General features: G+C 36.1%; 1 pseudogene; it reads right to left on the bottom strand.

Moving 5' to 3' along the window:
- Positions 1-6,196: 6,196 nt before the first annotated feature.
- LOC131788606 (uncharacterized) lies at positions 6,197-14,126 on the bottom strand (annotated as a pseudogene).
- Between the last annotated feature and the right edge of the window lie 2,967 nt (positions 14,127-17,093).

Genomic DNA, 17,093 nt, shown 5'->3' with positions numbered 1-17,093 from the left:
AAACTTCTGTCATCTTCAGTTAATTACTGTACAAAGCGTCGGAAGTTGAATTATATAGTAGGTAGAACAATGCTAATTATGATAAATAGTGACAACAAGAAAGGAGGTAAAGCAGGAAAATGTGAGAATTAAAAGGATAGTTACACCAAGTGATTCTTGCACTTTCATGCTTTACCTCTTTTCTTGTTGTCACTATTTACTACAATTAACATTGTTATATCATTCAACTTCCAACGCTTTGTACAGTAATTAACTGAAGATGACAGAAGTTGCTGTCGACACATGTTTTACAGACTCAAAAGTTTTGTCGCTTTCTTTAAATTCTTTTTTTTTGTTTGGGTTCTTCCTAAAAGCTTTTTTTGACTCTTCGATGTAACTGTATTTAAAATAGTTGTATTAGGAGTTCGAGATTGCTATCGCATGATGGCTGAACGGTCGGTGCATAGCAGCGAGAATAAATAAAACAATAATTTGCATCTAACCGAGTTAACTCTGCGGTATGAACAATTAAAGTCCTATTGCCAAACGCATGACTCAAAACAGAAATTGATTTCACAGGGAAAGTAGCTGTTTCTCACGAAAGGATCCTTGTTTTAAACCAGATATTTGTGGGCAGAACCACAACAAAATAGCTTAACAGGAGTTTGCATATTATAAACTTAAAAAGATGAATCCTTGACGTAGTTCATCTGCAATCCATGTCTATATTTTAGTGGGGTTTTTTTTCCCGCTTTCATTTTTCTATCTTTCTGATAATATATTTTGTTCTATCCTTCACTTTTAGGATGAGTTGGCGTGACAAAACTATGTGACAATTCTTATAAAATATTATTCGACTGATTGCCGACAAAATGCATTGTTTGTTATGTTCCCAACAGCAAAACACTTCAAATAACCGACGAAGATTACGAAGTCTATTGATAAATCAAGACTTAGAGAAGAAAACTTTTTCTTGAAAAGAAACTCTCTTTTACAATATAAAAAGATTGAGAAATGTAAACTTCCTGCATTAGCATGGTGCTGTCGCTAATGTAGATGACAAGTCAGCCGTTAAGAAAATTTCCTCGCCAATGTCAGAGCAAAACAGAGCCTTTTCGAAGCATAGTATCAGAATATAAGTAAAAGAAAAGATTCCTGATTTTATGAAATAGAGAAAGTCAGCTAAATAACCGCAAAGCCATTCATTGCTGACGGACTTAAGATTTTTCAAAACCTTTCTTGTTGCGAGATGATTCAAAGACATCCAATAAACATCAAAATGATTCAACTGATAGGAGCCTTTATAAGAAAATAATTGTTTTTCACTGTACATGTTTCGAATAATCGAGTTCCCTTGCTGGAGCCAAGGTTAAACGTTTACAATACAATAAATTCAAAACAATCAACTTCGCGGAAAGTTGGATGCGAAACTTTTTAATCTAGTTGTCTCGAAGATCAAAACTTGAATGCCTCTAAACTGCCTTCTCCACATTTTTCCTGAATGAACTTTGAAAGTTCTTCATGAACAAATCAATGAATTTGAAAGTGGTGACAAACTGAGAGCCAACCCGTTTCCTGTTTGCTTATCTGTCGACAACAAATCGAGATAGGTACGGCCGAAGTTAGCACTATCCGCAAGGATATTTTTTTCTGCATATGTACGCATTTTCAAAGCAAGCATCTGTTATTCGTCCGCACGAATTGAGGACACCAAATGTTACTTTTTCCATATCTAAACGCTCTATAATGGTCGCACAAGGCTGTTTCAATCTTAGATTATCACTGGTTGATGATGACATAATAAATAAGTTTTAAATGTACACTATAATCATAAGTGTATTAAAATCCACCTTAAGTTTAACAATGACAGAACCGAGTAAAATAGCGATGAAATGTTTCATTTAAGGCTCGAATATTTAAGAAAGTTTCCTCACCTTTCATCTACCAGAGCCACTGTGTACCAAAGTAGGATTGCAACATGGAAATGCTTTCAGACAACAACATACCGTGAATCAGCACCCAAGAGTCATGCATGCATGCCATCATAAGGAATTTCCATGATAAAAGATTTAATAATTTTTGGGAACGGTAATATCAAAAAGTGACCGCGTACGAAAACGCCAACTCTCTTTACTACCTTCTACATTATGGAAATTATCTCATTTGATGAGATTGTTTGATGAAATTTTTTAGATGGAATCATTTTATGAAATCTGATTTGGTAGCAAGGTGCTCCTATACTATAGGAGACTAGCGATATGATCTCACATCATTTTTCCATTGCGTGACATTCTCAGAAAACAAGGAAATCAATGATGTAATAAGTCAGGGACTTTTCCGAGGAAATGAGTCAGCATTGCTATTCTTTTTCAATATAAAAAAATATCACATGATGTTATGGATACTAGAATGTAAGAAATTAATTCATGAAGAATTCAAAATACTTGATGATGTTGATTGTTTAATATGTTATGAACAACTTCAAGAACGACAATAAAAAACACAGAATGTTGAGAAAATATTGAAATTGAAAACAATTATGGAGAAAATGTGTGTATTAATTGCGGTCAGGTTGATAGATATGAAATAGTAAACGAGTTTATAGATTTTCATGAGAATCGACATAAGATATTCCGAAAATCAGTTTACCATCGAAAGTATCACATTTGTAATACAATTAGCAGTATCTGCAGTAAGGATAACATACAGATAACGACGATTAAAAATATGATATTAGAGATTTTTGTTAAAACGAATATTCAAGTTGATAAGATTACAATACAAAAATATACCAACATCAAAATAAAAAACAACAGTAGCATTTTATGAGCAATATTGTAGTGGAATTAAAAAACTAATTAGTAATGATATTGAAACAATTATTTGGAGATGATTTTTGCGAATATTGTCTGTTGTCTAAAAATTCAGGCCTGTATGGGATTTGAACCCATGACCTCTGCGATACCGGTGCAGCGCTCTACCAATTGAGCTAACAAGCCAACTGGGAGTGGTCATGATTGTTAGCTGAGTTGGTAGAGCGCTGCATCGGTATCGCAGAGGTCATGGGTTCAAATCCCATAAAGGCCTGAATTTTTTTCAGGCCTTATTTCCACTACTGCCTAAGTAGTGCACATTACTGCGAGGATCATTTTCATTCACGTCTTTATCCGCAGTTCAAATATATGACTTTCATATATTCTTCACCGTTTACTTTTCATCACTTCACGGGTTTATTTAGAACCAACATCATGACCAGCTCCCAGTTGGCTTGTTAGCTCAGTTGGTAGAGCGCTGCACCGGTATCTATAATAAAAGATTATCAATATCTCGAAAAACATTTCAAGAACACTCACGGCTGGTGTTTTCCCGCTAATTTGTTCAAGGTATAATGTCTCAGAGACGAGAAACAACAAAGACAACAATAATGCTATATAATGATGAAAATACCCGAGTTAGATCTCCATGCCTCCTTTCTTTCTTTCTTTCTTATTATTTGTTGAGGTTCTTCCCAAAAAGCCTTTTTTGACGCTTATATGAAACTATGATTTAGTTAGATTAGGAGCTCAAGATTTCTATCGTGTGATAGTTGAACGGTCGGTGCATAAAAATGAGAATAAATAAAACAATAACAATTTGCATCTTACCCGAGCTGACTCTGCTGTATGAACAATTTAAGTCCTGCTAACAAACGCATGACTTAAAGCAGAGACTGATTTCACAGGGAAAGTAGCCGTTTCTCACGAGAGGATTCTCTTTTTCAAACCACATGTCTTATCCGCATATTTTTTTTGGTACTCTAAAAGATTAATATCTGCGGAAAGTCACTTTAGATGATCATCTGGGTAGAACCACAGCGAAATAACTTCACTTCTTCATGAAGTACTTCATCTGCAATTCATGTCTCTAGTTTAGTTGGTTATTTTCTCTCTTAAATTTTTCATCTTTCTGATAATTGACTTTATTGTATTCTTCACGTTCAAGATCAGATAGAGCGGCATTATTTTACAACTATGTGACGATGCTTTTTAAATATAATTCGGCTGATTGCCCACAAAATGTGTCATTTGTTATGTACCCAAAAGCAAAACATTTAAGGTAGCGGACGAAGACTACGAAGTCTAACGAGAAATCAACAGTTAGAGAAGAAAACCTCTTCTTGAAAAGCAACTCTCTTTTGCAATATACAAAGATTGCGCTGGAGATTGAGAAATACAATGTTTTACTTTCAGTTTCGTTTGTATAGTCTTCCCAAAACTAATTACGGTTTCCTGCATATGCATGGAGCTGTCGTTAATCTAGATCATAGGAGAGCCGTTAAGAAAATTTGGTCGCCACTGTCAGAATAACAAAGCTATTTCGAAGCATACCATTTGCACGTAGGCAAAACCTTCCTGATTTTATCAAGGATTAGTAGAGAAAGTCAGCTAAATAACAACAAAGCCATTCACGGCTGACTGACTTAAAAAGTTTTCAAAACTTTTCTTGTTGCAAAATGATTCAAAGACATCCCATTAACATCAAAATGATTCAACTGATAGGACTCCTTTAGAAGAAAGTAATAGTGTTTTCACTGTACATGTTTCAAACAATCGAGTTCCTTGCTGGAGCCAAGGTTAAACGTCTACTGATGCAATATCAAAACAAAAAACTTTGCGGAGGGTTGAATAAGAAAACTTTCAATCTAGTTTTGTCGAAGATCAAAACTTGCACGTCTCTCAAATTCCTTGTTCACCTTTTTCGTGAACGAACTTCGAAAAGTATTTCCGAACCAATCAGTAAATTTGAAAGTGGTGACAAAGTGAGAGCAAACCCTTTTCCTGTTCGCTCATCAGTCGACAAAAGATCGAGAAACGAACGGCCGAATTTAACCTTAGCCACGCGTATATTTTTCTGCATATGCCTGTACATATTTTCAAAGGAAGCATCTGCTATTCGTCCGGTCAAATCAGAGATCAAATGTTACTTTATCTCCTTCTAAGTGCCCTACAATGGTCGTACAAAGCTTTTTCGATTTCATATTATCACTGGTTGATGATTGCATAATAAATAAGCTTTAAATGTACATTATGATCATAGGTGTATTTAACTCCACCTCAAGTTTAAAAACGACAGAACCAAGTAAAATAGCGATAAAATGTTTCATTTAGGGCTTGAATAGTAGAATATATTTTCTCACCTTTCATCTACCAGAGCCACTGTGTACCAAAGTATAGCCGCAACGTGGAAATACCTTTAGACGACAACGCACCTTGAACAGTTCATGTCGCACTCACAAGTCATGCATGCATGCCAATATAAGTAATTTCCATAAAAATATTCACAGCAATTTGAAAGAATTTTCGGGAACAGTCACGGCTGATGTTTTTCCGCAAACTTGAACAACCTCATATTTGTTTTGCAAATCTTTGGAAGGGAAAAACTACCGTGAATGCTGAAAGAAGACACCACAGACAATAATGATGATATCATGATCATGATGAAATACTTGAATCAAATCTGTACACCTACCGATCCATTTTCTTCCTTTCTTCCTTTCTTTTATTTCTTTTTTTTATTATTCTATGGGTTCTTCTAGAAAAGCCCCTTTTTGACACTGAGATTTAACTCACAAGTCTAAAAAGGTTAGATGAGCTCGAGATTTGTATCATTTCATAATTGATAACATGGATGAGCGAAAAATCGAGAGCGAATGATCTAATTGTTTCAGTCCAAATGTATTAGTCCTTCAACAAGACAGACCCGTGTTTTTTTTGTTTTTTAATTTACAACGGCAAACTGTTAGAGTATTCTCTTTACTCACCATCTATCACAGAATAGTCGGCGAATAGCGAAACCAATCAGATTGCAGTATTCGTAATAGAAGGCGAGTAGCTTTAAACTAAAACCAGTTAGTATATACCATATAGGTAAATGGCGCTTTTTTTTCGCGCATAGAGCCACGGAACTGTAAAAGAGGTATTTGGTGATATGGATCCAATCGACGGAAAACTTTGCCGCTGCCCAGCTGCTGGGATTTACAGATGGAAACGAAAAAAACCATATCACTTGGTGCCAAGGGAAGGAGTAGATTTACTGAAGAAGGTAGTGCTTTTGATTTTAAAATCACTGCGGTTGGTGACAGACTATTAGTCGCTGATTTCAGTGCAGACATATTTATGGTACTTGGGATAACGAGACAGTCAAATCATTTCAACGTTACATACAACGTTACCTTTTGTTTTATTAAAATAATGAATGAAATCTTAATGCTTTTACACGAACACATTTTCAAAGGCTTTAACTTTTTTTTCGGTCCAATAATTTACTGTGTTCGTCTTCGATATGAAAACTCACTCCCTCTGATGGTTTGGGAAGTCCGTGCAATGTTGTTATCTCCTCTTTCGTGGCCAGTTTTACTGTCTGACACAAAAGGAGAACTTAGGCATGTCTTGACTGACCTTTGTTGCTTGCCACCCACAATTTTACTAGTTCCCAGCCTTTTTATGCGCGACCGAGGGTTTCGCAAGAGTCTAGCACTACCATAACAAAGGAAACGATGGGAAACGAACGAAAATCTTTTTACACGCGTACCTCTCGCGCAATACCTAAATATCTAAAATAAGACAAACAACTGAGAACGAGTCAGCCTCAGAATGGCATGGGATCATTCGCAGTTTCCCAGCAGACAACATTATTTACACCCAGTACAGGAAGAGTTACTAACGGGTCCATTCTTCCATCATACAAACCGAACACACCTCCTGTTGGAAAATAAGACACACCCTATCAGACCTGTCCGAAACTCGCATAACACTGTTACAGATCAGGTCTCGCCACTTTAAAAGGATTGATAACACCATCCTCTAATCAAACATATGAAAGTTAATCACCTGTGGGGATATTATCGTATTCAGTTTTCCAGCAAAAGATATATCTTATTAGAAGTTTTGGCGTGTAGTATCGGCAACTATTTTACGACTTGTGACATATTTTGACGATCCCGCAAGGCGAGTCAAAATACAAACTATGAGTAAAAAAAACCCAGCGATACCACACACCAAAACGTCTAATAAGTTGTTTATTGCCCAACTGCTTTATTTTATGGGCATTTTTCAAAAAGTGGGAAAAGCGACGCAGATAGAGAAGTAAAGCACGCGCAACCAACCGACTAAGGACAAAATAACCAAATGCACAATTATCACAGGAAGTTTCGTTTTCCACATCATTTCCCAAAATCACTCGTTGACAACTTAAGGTGATGCACCTTTTTCCTTCAGGCTGACAAGCGCACAACCACGCATGAGCAGAATATCATTTGCAGGGAAAAACGCAGTTCTAAGGGATTATCTTTGAGAAACCATTATTTTCAAGGTGTGTACGTTCTTTCTTACCCAAAGGGAAGGAAGGAGGTATTTATCAAATGATGATGTTGAAAAATTGTACTCACCAGTATGAGTATAAAGTATTCTGTGACCCTTAAATCGCCCTGGGTTGGTGTTCATCTCGTGTAGCATTCCTCTGATGGCTTTGACGTTGTACACGGGGTCCACCATAATTCCAGTTGTTCTGGATATCTCCACAATGTCCTCTTCATTAACAGATACAAAGATATCAGGGTTCGTAAGGAGCGAATTCAAGTGTAAATGGTTAAGAAAAATCTAGATCATGTTTTTATTTGGAAGCAATTTCGAATGCATTCTGGAATAAATAAGCGATAAATTGTAAAAGTTATTGCTATAATTATCCATTATTATTGTCCTGCACAAACCTGTGGTAAAGGGGGAGGGGAGGTTGGGGCGGGTAGTTTGTGGTCTGAAACATCATTGAGTGATCATTTCTTTTAAACAAATACACTGATCGCTTGTTAACAGAGTATATGTCATTTTAACTTTCAGCAATAAAATTTCAGCTTTTAATTTGCACTGAAATAAACAAAACTTTTGTCAGCCAAAGAACATTCAGAAAACAAATCTTCCATATTTGACATTAGTAAATGGAACAGAAGGCAATGAGAGGCATAATTTTCTCTGTTTTCATGTTTTGAAAAGGTTATTTACTAATAGATAGAAACAACTCTTTTCAACTTGCATGTCATTCCTGTACCAAAATAAGCAGGTTATTATTTAATATATTACATGGAAGACAACAAGGAATCCATCCTTTTGGGCAAAGCCTATAAAAGTTGTGTGACTCAAAAAGGAAAAAAACTGAGTGAAGAAAAGTTAGTGCGCTGCTGGGAGCTTACGTCAATTTTTTAAATGTTTTTTTTTTTAATTTGCCTGACAGACTTCTCCAAAAAGGAGGGACTGCTCATAGTCTCACAAAGAAGAAACCAAAATCTGCAAAATTATTTGAGTCAACACCAACCTAACTCTTCTTCAGTGGATTTGCCATAGCCATGTCCCTTGTATCCATCAATAATGTAAGTTATTTCTCCTGCTTGAACATCTAGTCCACCTATTTGAAGGTCTTTTCTGGTAAAAATATGCTGCATGATCCCACACATTCACTGCATGACACCTATGAATAAATGACAATGATATTACTGATAAAGGTCTCAGTTAGTCTCCAGTGTTCAAAGAAAATAAGGAAAAACTTTTAGAAAGATAGAAAGGCCTGTGAGAAATTCTCAAGAAGCACAATCTCTTTGGCTTAAGTCTTAGGCATGTATAGCTTAAGTGGTTGCAGAATTTTTTTTATCAGCCTATAGGTTGAAAATAAGGCTTTTTCATAATGTTCCCCAGCATGAAATAGTTTGTCAGGGGTTCCTGAACTAACAAAATACTCCTATGTGATTAGTTATCACCAGTCCAATTTAAGCACCAATAGAACAGTGTATGTGTCATGCCTTTGACTTAACAGTGTAATAGGACAGTTGATGTGTCACGCCTGTATGAGTGGACAGCATGTGTCATGTGCACACCCTGTAATGAAAATGCATAACCAATCCATCTAGCTTCTTTCTCAAATTTTGTCATAGTTTTGATTAGTTGGTAACAGGACTTTGTGTTAACATTAACATATTGGACTTCCACTTTCCAATCATCTGATTGTATTAATCACTCAGAAGAATACAGACTGAATTGAATTCCACTCAGTCCTATTATTATTATTATTATTATTTATCCTATGACCAGTAAATCCCTGGATGTAAATTCAATGAAAAACATTGTAAAAAATCAAACACTTTAGACGAAGAAAAACAATGGTGGCAGTGACGCTGTAAATTACTGCAGAGCTCTACATGTAGCAGCCTGAGATGCAAACAGCAAGAAGAAGTAAGACAAATAGTGCTTGTCAAATGATAAAATTCTTAATGACTAAGTGGGGACAGGTTAGATTGGAAAATATTTGGCTCCTGGGCATAATGAACAGATTGGTCAGAGAAAGGTCTATACGCCATGACCTTGCGCGAAATTTATTCTTCTCCAGCCCTCCCACACAGTCAAGAGAGAAAATATCGATATTTTTATTTAGAGCTTACTTGAATTTTGATCCTGTTAAATAGTTACCAATGGCTATTCCTGATGCACTTCCACCAGTGCCAACTGTATCAACAATGTCATCAAACTTCTCCAGCACATTCTGAAACAAACAAAAGCAACATTTGGACAGATATCCAGAATAAAATATTTTAACAAACAGGCTTCTGTGTGACCAGTGTTTAACTGCATTCATGACCTCTTGACCATAAATGCACGAAATGAGCACACAATACAGAAAAAGCCTGTAATTTTACCTGATCTATCATTTGTTGAAATGCAGTTAAGTAACCATGTAAGAGGAGTCTCCAACTTCAATCAGATAAGCTGATGAGCCCTGTTCTTTCCTGAAAAAGGAAACAAAGTCAGCAGGATGGAACTTTAACAAACATCCACAAACATGCCTCAGTTTACATGCTGGGTTTTCATGGAGAAACACAGAAGCAGGTCAGGCAGGTAAGTAAGCAGGTAGTTTAAGGAGAAAATTTTCTACATCTGAATCGAATGACTGAGTCCATCAAACTTAGTTCAAGAATTCTCCAATATCTGCTGCCTTCTTTACTCACTGTATAATAATTATAATTATAACAGCTCTCTTGAGTTTTCCTAGAATTTCCCCAGAGTCATACAACAGAACAGAATCTATTGATCCCCTGTGTGGTTTTTATAACCTCCTGGTCTGCAAAAAATTTGGAATCACTTTAAAATTGGGAACCTGCCAAAACATTTACCTCCATTACTAATGAATTAGACGTTTTATTCCCTAAAAGTGATTAGCATCTAATTTCTCCCAACAATATCATCCCCAAGTTACACATTAAAGTCATACAAAGAAAGGAAATAATCATCAACTACAGAAGCTATTGATTGTTTATCAAATTCTCCTTCTCAGCACCTTAGGACACGTATAGAGAACAGCATAGAGAACATGTATACTGATGTTAGGGTGTAAAGGGTTCACATTTGGACATGTGTCTGATCTGCTAACCCTTTCACTCCCAGGATCTCATTAGTAATTCTCCTTACTGTGTACCACACAATTCTTATCAATTTAGTGTGGAGAATTTGGTATTTTTCAAACTAATAATTCCTTAATTGATACTTTTTTTTTTAATTTTCATCACTTTTCTGGCACTAAAGGAAATTCCTGAAAATCTTTCATGCAAGTTCTGCCCATGAGATCTATATCCCTGCACCTAAACCTCTTACCAGTAAATTAATATGCAGTCAATTCCACTCAAAACTGTGAAATGGCTGCAATGCAAATTTCTTCAAAAAGTTTCAATATTTTCGTATGTAGGCAATTATAATAAAATGAGCTGGCTTGTTACCACCACTTAGTGACAGCTCTGTCCAAAATAAGCCTTAACAGTCAGTTTGAGATAGAAAATTTTTTTAAAATTGCAATCATAGTGGTGCCAACTTTCTAGTATATACAGTCCTCTGACCTTTACAATTTTTCGGACGTTTTCTCCATCATTTGCTTAAGGCCAGATTTCAATTGAAGCTGAGGAACAACACTGAATAACTTGACTTCCAACCAGTTTGTCTAAAAACAGGTTTCCTTCACAACCAATATCTGTGGTCTGCATGAAGAAAAAAGATCAAATAAAAGTTTCAATAAGTTTGCTAAGTTTTTCAGAATTTGCCATCTAGGTGAAGCAAATTGGTGTCCATTTTCTGTGAAGTGAGCAACATTAGAGAAAAGACTGAACTTCTGTTAGCAGCTTACCATGCAGTTTTTTTCTGTCTGCCTCAAATCTCATAGAAACCTTCGCTCAACTATTATATGTGACAGTGCAGTTGTGAATCTTGTCATCTCATCTTCACCACAATCATCATTACATTATCATCACAATCACTGTCCAATCCCTTGGACATTATGATGGTGATGAGTCCACTGTTTAATGACACATGAGGAGCTTTTAATTAACAAACAGGTTCCACATATTGTAAAAAGAATAAGGAAGATCGTGGTAAGTGTTGAGCTTTGTAAAGAAATCAAGAAAGATGTTTTTTTGTCTTGTCGAGCGTGGGAGTCCCCATGAGGAATAAAACCTCAGACCTTTGGATTCTGTGCTCTGATGCTCTACCACTGAACCACAGAGACTTTATGGTGAGCAAGGCACATTTCAAAGTCCAAATATGACATGCGTCCTGCATAATGCTAGGATCGGCAATGTTGTTAAAGTGTTATGTTTTGTAAATAGAATAAGATGGTAAGGGTTGAGCTTGGTAAAGAAAAAGAGAAAGAAGCTGTTTTGTCTTGTTGCGAGCATGGGACAAAGAAAAAATTATAAGACTCCATGTTACTGTCTCCATTACTGTTAGTAATGGATCACATGGGCACCACTCTTTGTCTGATTGTAAGCCTTGGCTAATCAAAATCTACCTAAATTCTTTTGTTAGTAATCATTACTTGTTCTTAGGGGTGACAGATCTTTGATCATGACTCAAGATGCTTAAAATCTTCTGCATCAGTTCTTGTTTGAAGTTAATTTTAAGTAAATCAAACACGTGCCTGTTCAGGACTTCTTAAGAACAGGTAACAATCCAAACCAAGTTGTCTTGCAGCAACTGCAGTTCTTCTGCAATGATTGAACTGGATTCCACCACATGTGAAGATTGTATCACACTCTTATCCAGGGCATCAGCCAACAAAAACTCCAGCTTATGAACCTAATACGATATTGGCATAGCCAAATGAGACAAGCACAATTTAAGGTTACTCAGCAGTTAGGATGTGCTTAACCTTTTACACACTAAACTCAGCTTGCATATTCTCCATACTGTTCTCTATACATTTTCTAAAGTGCTAACAAAGAGAAATTGTCTAACAATCAATAGCTTACATGAATGTAAAGATATGAAAATCATATATGTGAACTGCAGTTGAAGACATGAATATAGAAGCAATCCTTGCTGTTATAAACACTACTTAAGTAGAATAAAAATAAGGCCTGAAAAAAATTCAGGCCCATACAGGATTTGAACCCATGACCTCCGCCATACCGGTGCAGCACTCCACCAATTGAGCTAACAAGCCGACTGGGAACTGGTCATCATGTTGTTTCCCAATAAACTCTCGAAGTGGTGAATAAATGACTGTAAATATAAATGAAAATCATATAGTTGGTAGAGTGCTGTACAGGTATCACTGAGGTCATGGGTTTAAATTGCATACAGGCCTGAACTTTATTCAGGCGTTATTTTCACTACTACTTTAGTAGTGTTCACAGCAAGACTTCACAATTTAAGTGACATATTTCCATATAATTATAGTCACTTTACTCAGATTATTGCAAAGCACTACAACTATTATAATATTACTCTCATTTGCATCAGAACAACTATACTCTCTCTTGCATTTGTTTTAGCATAACATCAGCCTCCACACTGCAATAATTTCATGCAATACTGCTCATGCTAACGCAGATTTTAATTGCTCTAAGTTGAACCATCCTCAGCTATCTCTTGATTAAGACCTTCAGCTATACAAAAATATCCTAAGCTGTAATGACTTTGAGAGAATGAAAAAATTGAAAACCAAAATAGCAGTCATGGTAAAAAAAATATCTGTACTCTGAACAAAGGCTGGCAAAATGTAACCACTGTGATCTTCCTCTCACTTTGGTGAGTGCAGTTTAATTAGTACATACCATATTTATTTGAATAAACACTGCTATTGATTAACACTGCATTTTAGAGCAGAAATAAATGCTGCATCATGATGCAATCAATGCTTTGATTGAAGTTGGAAAATTTTGAGTGAACCAGACACAAATCCTTCGGAATGTACTAGTTCTGATACTGAGAAAGCATATTCAACATTAGATCTTTATTCACTTTTTACTTTACTGCACTATTGCAGTAGTATTAACATGAAAATTGGGAAATTTAGAACGATAAATAAAAAATTACCTTTTAGACAAGCACTTAAACATACTTCTGTTTTTTAAAATTATAAACATCAAATAAAATACCGCACTTGCATAACAAACAAATTTAATGAACACTGTGGTGTTTATTTGAATAAATATAGTATGTGTCATCTTCCACTGACTAGCACAGTCATGGTAGAGGATGGATACCACACAAACTGCTGTCTTGTTTACCTACTAAACTTAAAATAAAGTTCTTCTTTACACCACAGGCATTCCAAGCAAATTGTGTAACTGCTTGCCTGGGTCTCCTGTGGCTGCACCAACCTCTCAGGTACATCTTACTAAGCTCACTTCTTGTTGATAAAGTTAATGTTACATCTTAATACATACTTAATATATATGTGTACCTTATTTCCCGACAGAGTGCTTTGGCTGTCATGTCATCCCTTTTAATAAATAATGAAAACTCTTTTGGGAGACTGGGAAGATTTCATTGATGTATTGGAGTATCACACTGAGTAAGCTACAAAACAAAAATACACAAAGTTTGATCAAAACCACTTGAAAGAGTTCAATTAAAATTGTATATGGTCTGATCTGCAATAGACCTTTCCTTGTTAACCCTTTAATTATAAAAAAAAAAAAAAAAAAAAAAAAATTACTAATTCTCTTTACTGTCTGATATACAATTCTCATGATGTTAGTTCTGAGAATTTGCTACTGGATCAAAAGTTTAATCTTTAAGAAGAAATTCTGTCTTGATCACTAATGGGAGCTTAAGGGTTACCATGAATTCTTCCATGGCCTACAAAAATGTTTAAGATCCAAGCAACAGAGGTTTTCAATAATAAAGTTAATATTACTTCCCTCTTGTTCTATCAGTGAGAAGTTAGTCAGTCGCACGCTGACCGCAGACCAGTACAGTGGATTCTGTCCACAAATGCTCAGAATAAAGAGAAAACGATGTATGACTAGGCTACTTCATTTTCGCATTTTTCCAGGGAAGAATGCCTCCTTACATACCCACCCCACCCCAATCCCAGAAAGGTGATGGCCGAGCGCGGTATCGCACGCGACGGATATGTGGTCAAACACTTCACCCTTTACCAGAAGTCAAACTTGAGAGCTCTGAATAAAGCTTTTTTTATATTACCTTACTTTAACGGGCTAAACTTCAGAATACCCCGCAACTGACACGCCCTTTCAAATCCTGCTACCGCAGTCCCGCAGTCGACATAATTTACATACTATCTATATATAAACCTCACGAAATATACCGCTTTTTGCTTTGTTCACTACGGGACTGCGGACCGCGGTAGCACTTAAATTATACACTTACCCCATAACTTATTCATCCACTACGGGACTGCGGACCGCGGTAGCACTTTAGTAAAACACTGCGGACCACGGTAGCACTTAGTTTAATATTTATTCATCCGCGGACCTGTAGATTTAAAAAGGGCGTGTCAGTTGCGGGGTATTCTGAAGTTGCTCCCTTTAACGTAGTATCGTTACCATTTTGGGGGCTCGTAGTGGTGAAGTTGAGTTAGTTTGTTTATGCCACGATGAAGATTCCTACTCATTTCCGAAGAACGTTGACACTACTAGCGGAAGTTCAATAACCAAAATCATGCCATATATTGAAAAATGTCAGCAGACTTTGAGAGACGAAATATCGGTCATGTAAGAGAGCCTCAAATTTCTATAATTCCTATTTAAATGTATGATATAAAAATCTTATAATTCAGATTTTCGAAAACGCGCGATTATGAAGAATCTTTACATGCACGGTGTAAATATTTTCCGGTGCCAGATAACCCCTTCTAAAGGCCGTTCCTTTTCACCCGAGCCCGCTATACGCGAAAAAAAGAGCAACGGTATAAGCTAATTCACGTACGCGTAAGGTGCACAGAAATGTGTACCAGCCCTATACGTACTTCCTTATAAACACTTACAACGCCCTTGTGTCTTGATCTTTTAAATTTGCTAAAAACAATTGGTTTCTGATCTCAGTAATGCTCAGCTCCTTTAAACCAGTCGCCCAATTATCTTAGCGGCAAGATCAAGCGATCTGACGTTATCTTACACAGCATGTCAAACAATGAAATTCATCGTACCCATTTTCTGCGTACTAAACCCTTTAACTCCTATGAGTGACCAAGACAGAACTTCTCCTGACAATATCAATACAATATCAATACAATATCAATACAATATCAATACAATATCAATACAATATCAATACAATATCAATACAATATCAATACAATATCAATACAATATCAATACAATATCAATACAATATCAATACAATATCAATACAATATCAAACAGAAAAGCGATGAGAATAAAGAAAAGTATCAGTTAAGAAATTATTAGCTGAAACAATATCAAATTCTCCGTACTAACTTCATAAGAATTGTATGGCACACAGTAAGGAGAATTAATAATGAGATCTTGTGAGCAAAAAGGGTTGGCGGATCAGACACATCTTCAAATGTTAACCCTTTACAAACTAAAGTCAATATGTATATTCTCCATACTGTTAGCTAAACATTTCCTAAGGTTCTGACAGGGAGAATTTGTTTAACAATCAAGAGTTTCTCAAATTGGTGATCACTTGCCTAATTCTCATGACTTTTTGACTTTGATTCAGTTGTAACACTGTAAGGAGAAATTATGCACCAGTCCCTCTCAGCTTGAATCCTACGCATCGCAGTGTGTTCACCAGACTTCGTAAAGCATATCAGACAAAACTTGCCTTTTTTAAAGTTTTTTTGTTCTTTGTTGAACTGCTCGTGGTCTCCACCCCACCAGCTATCTTTGCGTAATAGATCACAAGCTTTCTTACGTTACAAACATTTACGGGAAAAAAAGCAAATCTGTTTTCTACTTTGAAGTCAATTAGTCAGTTTGAGCAATCAGCTGCGCTTCAGGAGTACAAAAGCTTTTAAATAGTAAGCTGTTTGTTACCGTAAATTTTGCATAGCTAAAAGCCCCCAGGGTAGAATATATTGTGTTGTGCTAGCGGACAATGGTTGACTGTTCAAAACAACTCTTATTTGACGGAAACTGTTAATTGCAACTCTATTGTGTGGTCTTCTTTGTTTTTATTCTTCCAGCTTGGTCCTGACGCAATTATATTTCTCTTTTATGTTTCTTCAATTGCGGGTAAACTAATTTTTTTGAAATTATAACCTCGAGGCTATTTCACAGGCGACCGTGAAATAATTTCTTTAGGAGCAGACGTCTGTTTTTAGTTCGGCAGGATTTTTTTCTTGTTTATCGGGAAATGAACATGCATGTTAGATGTTAAAGTGTTTATGAAAACAGAAAACTATTCACAGTCTTCGCACGGAAATCTAGGACCCGCAGATCCAACTGCAAGAACTAATAGGACTCGATCTAGTCTGTAATATTGTGGAAAATCGTACTTCAGCTCTTACGAGAAATAAGCTTTTACAAACCGAGATTAAGACAAGGTTTTGTCAGGTAATTACAAAAAATGAAAAAGTTTTCTGTCGCAAACGTTCCGCCTCGCTTTGATTTGAGTCAGTTACCAAACGCTGGAGAGGAGGGTGATTCTCACGTGTTTTGCCACGGAAAAACAGCAAAACTATACTCGAGAATAGTAGGTTTTCAAGACGAAAAACAGGTCAGTACATCACGGAAAAGAAAAATAGAAACAAAACAACAAACCCTTCCTGAATAAAACCCAAAAGCTTGTATTTATTTGAAGTAATGATCGACTTTGCAATTTCTAACTCTG

The sequence above is a fragment of the Pocillopora verrucosa genome, chromosome 6 (assembly GCF_036669915.1).
Source record: "Pocillopora verrucosa isolate sample1 chromosome 6, ASM3666991v2, whole genome shotgun sequence".
In the NCBI taxonomy this organism is placed as follows: Eukaryota; Metazoa; Cnidaria; class Anthozoa; order Scleractinia; family Pocilloporidae; genus Pocillopora; species Pocillopora verrucosa.
This window is presented reverse-complemented; position numbering and strand designations above follow the sequence as displayed.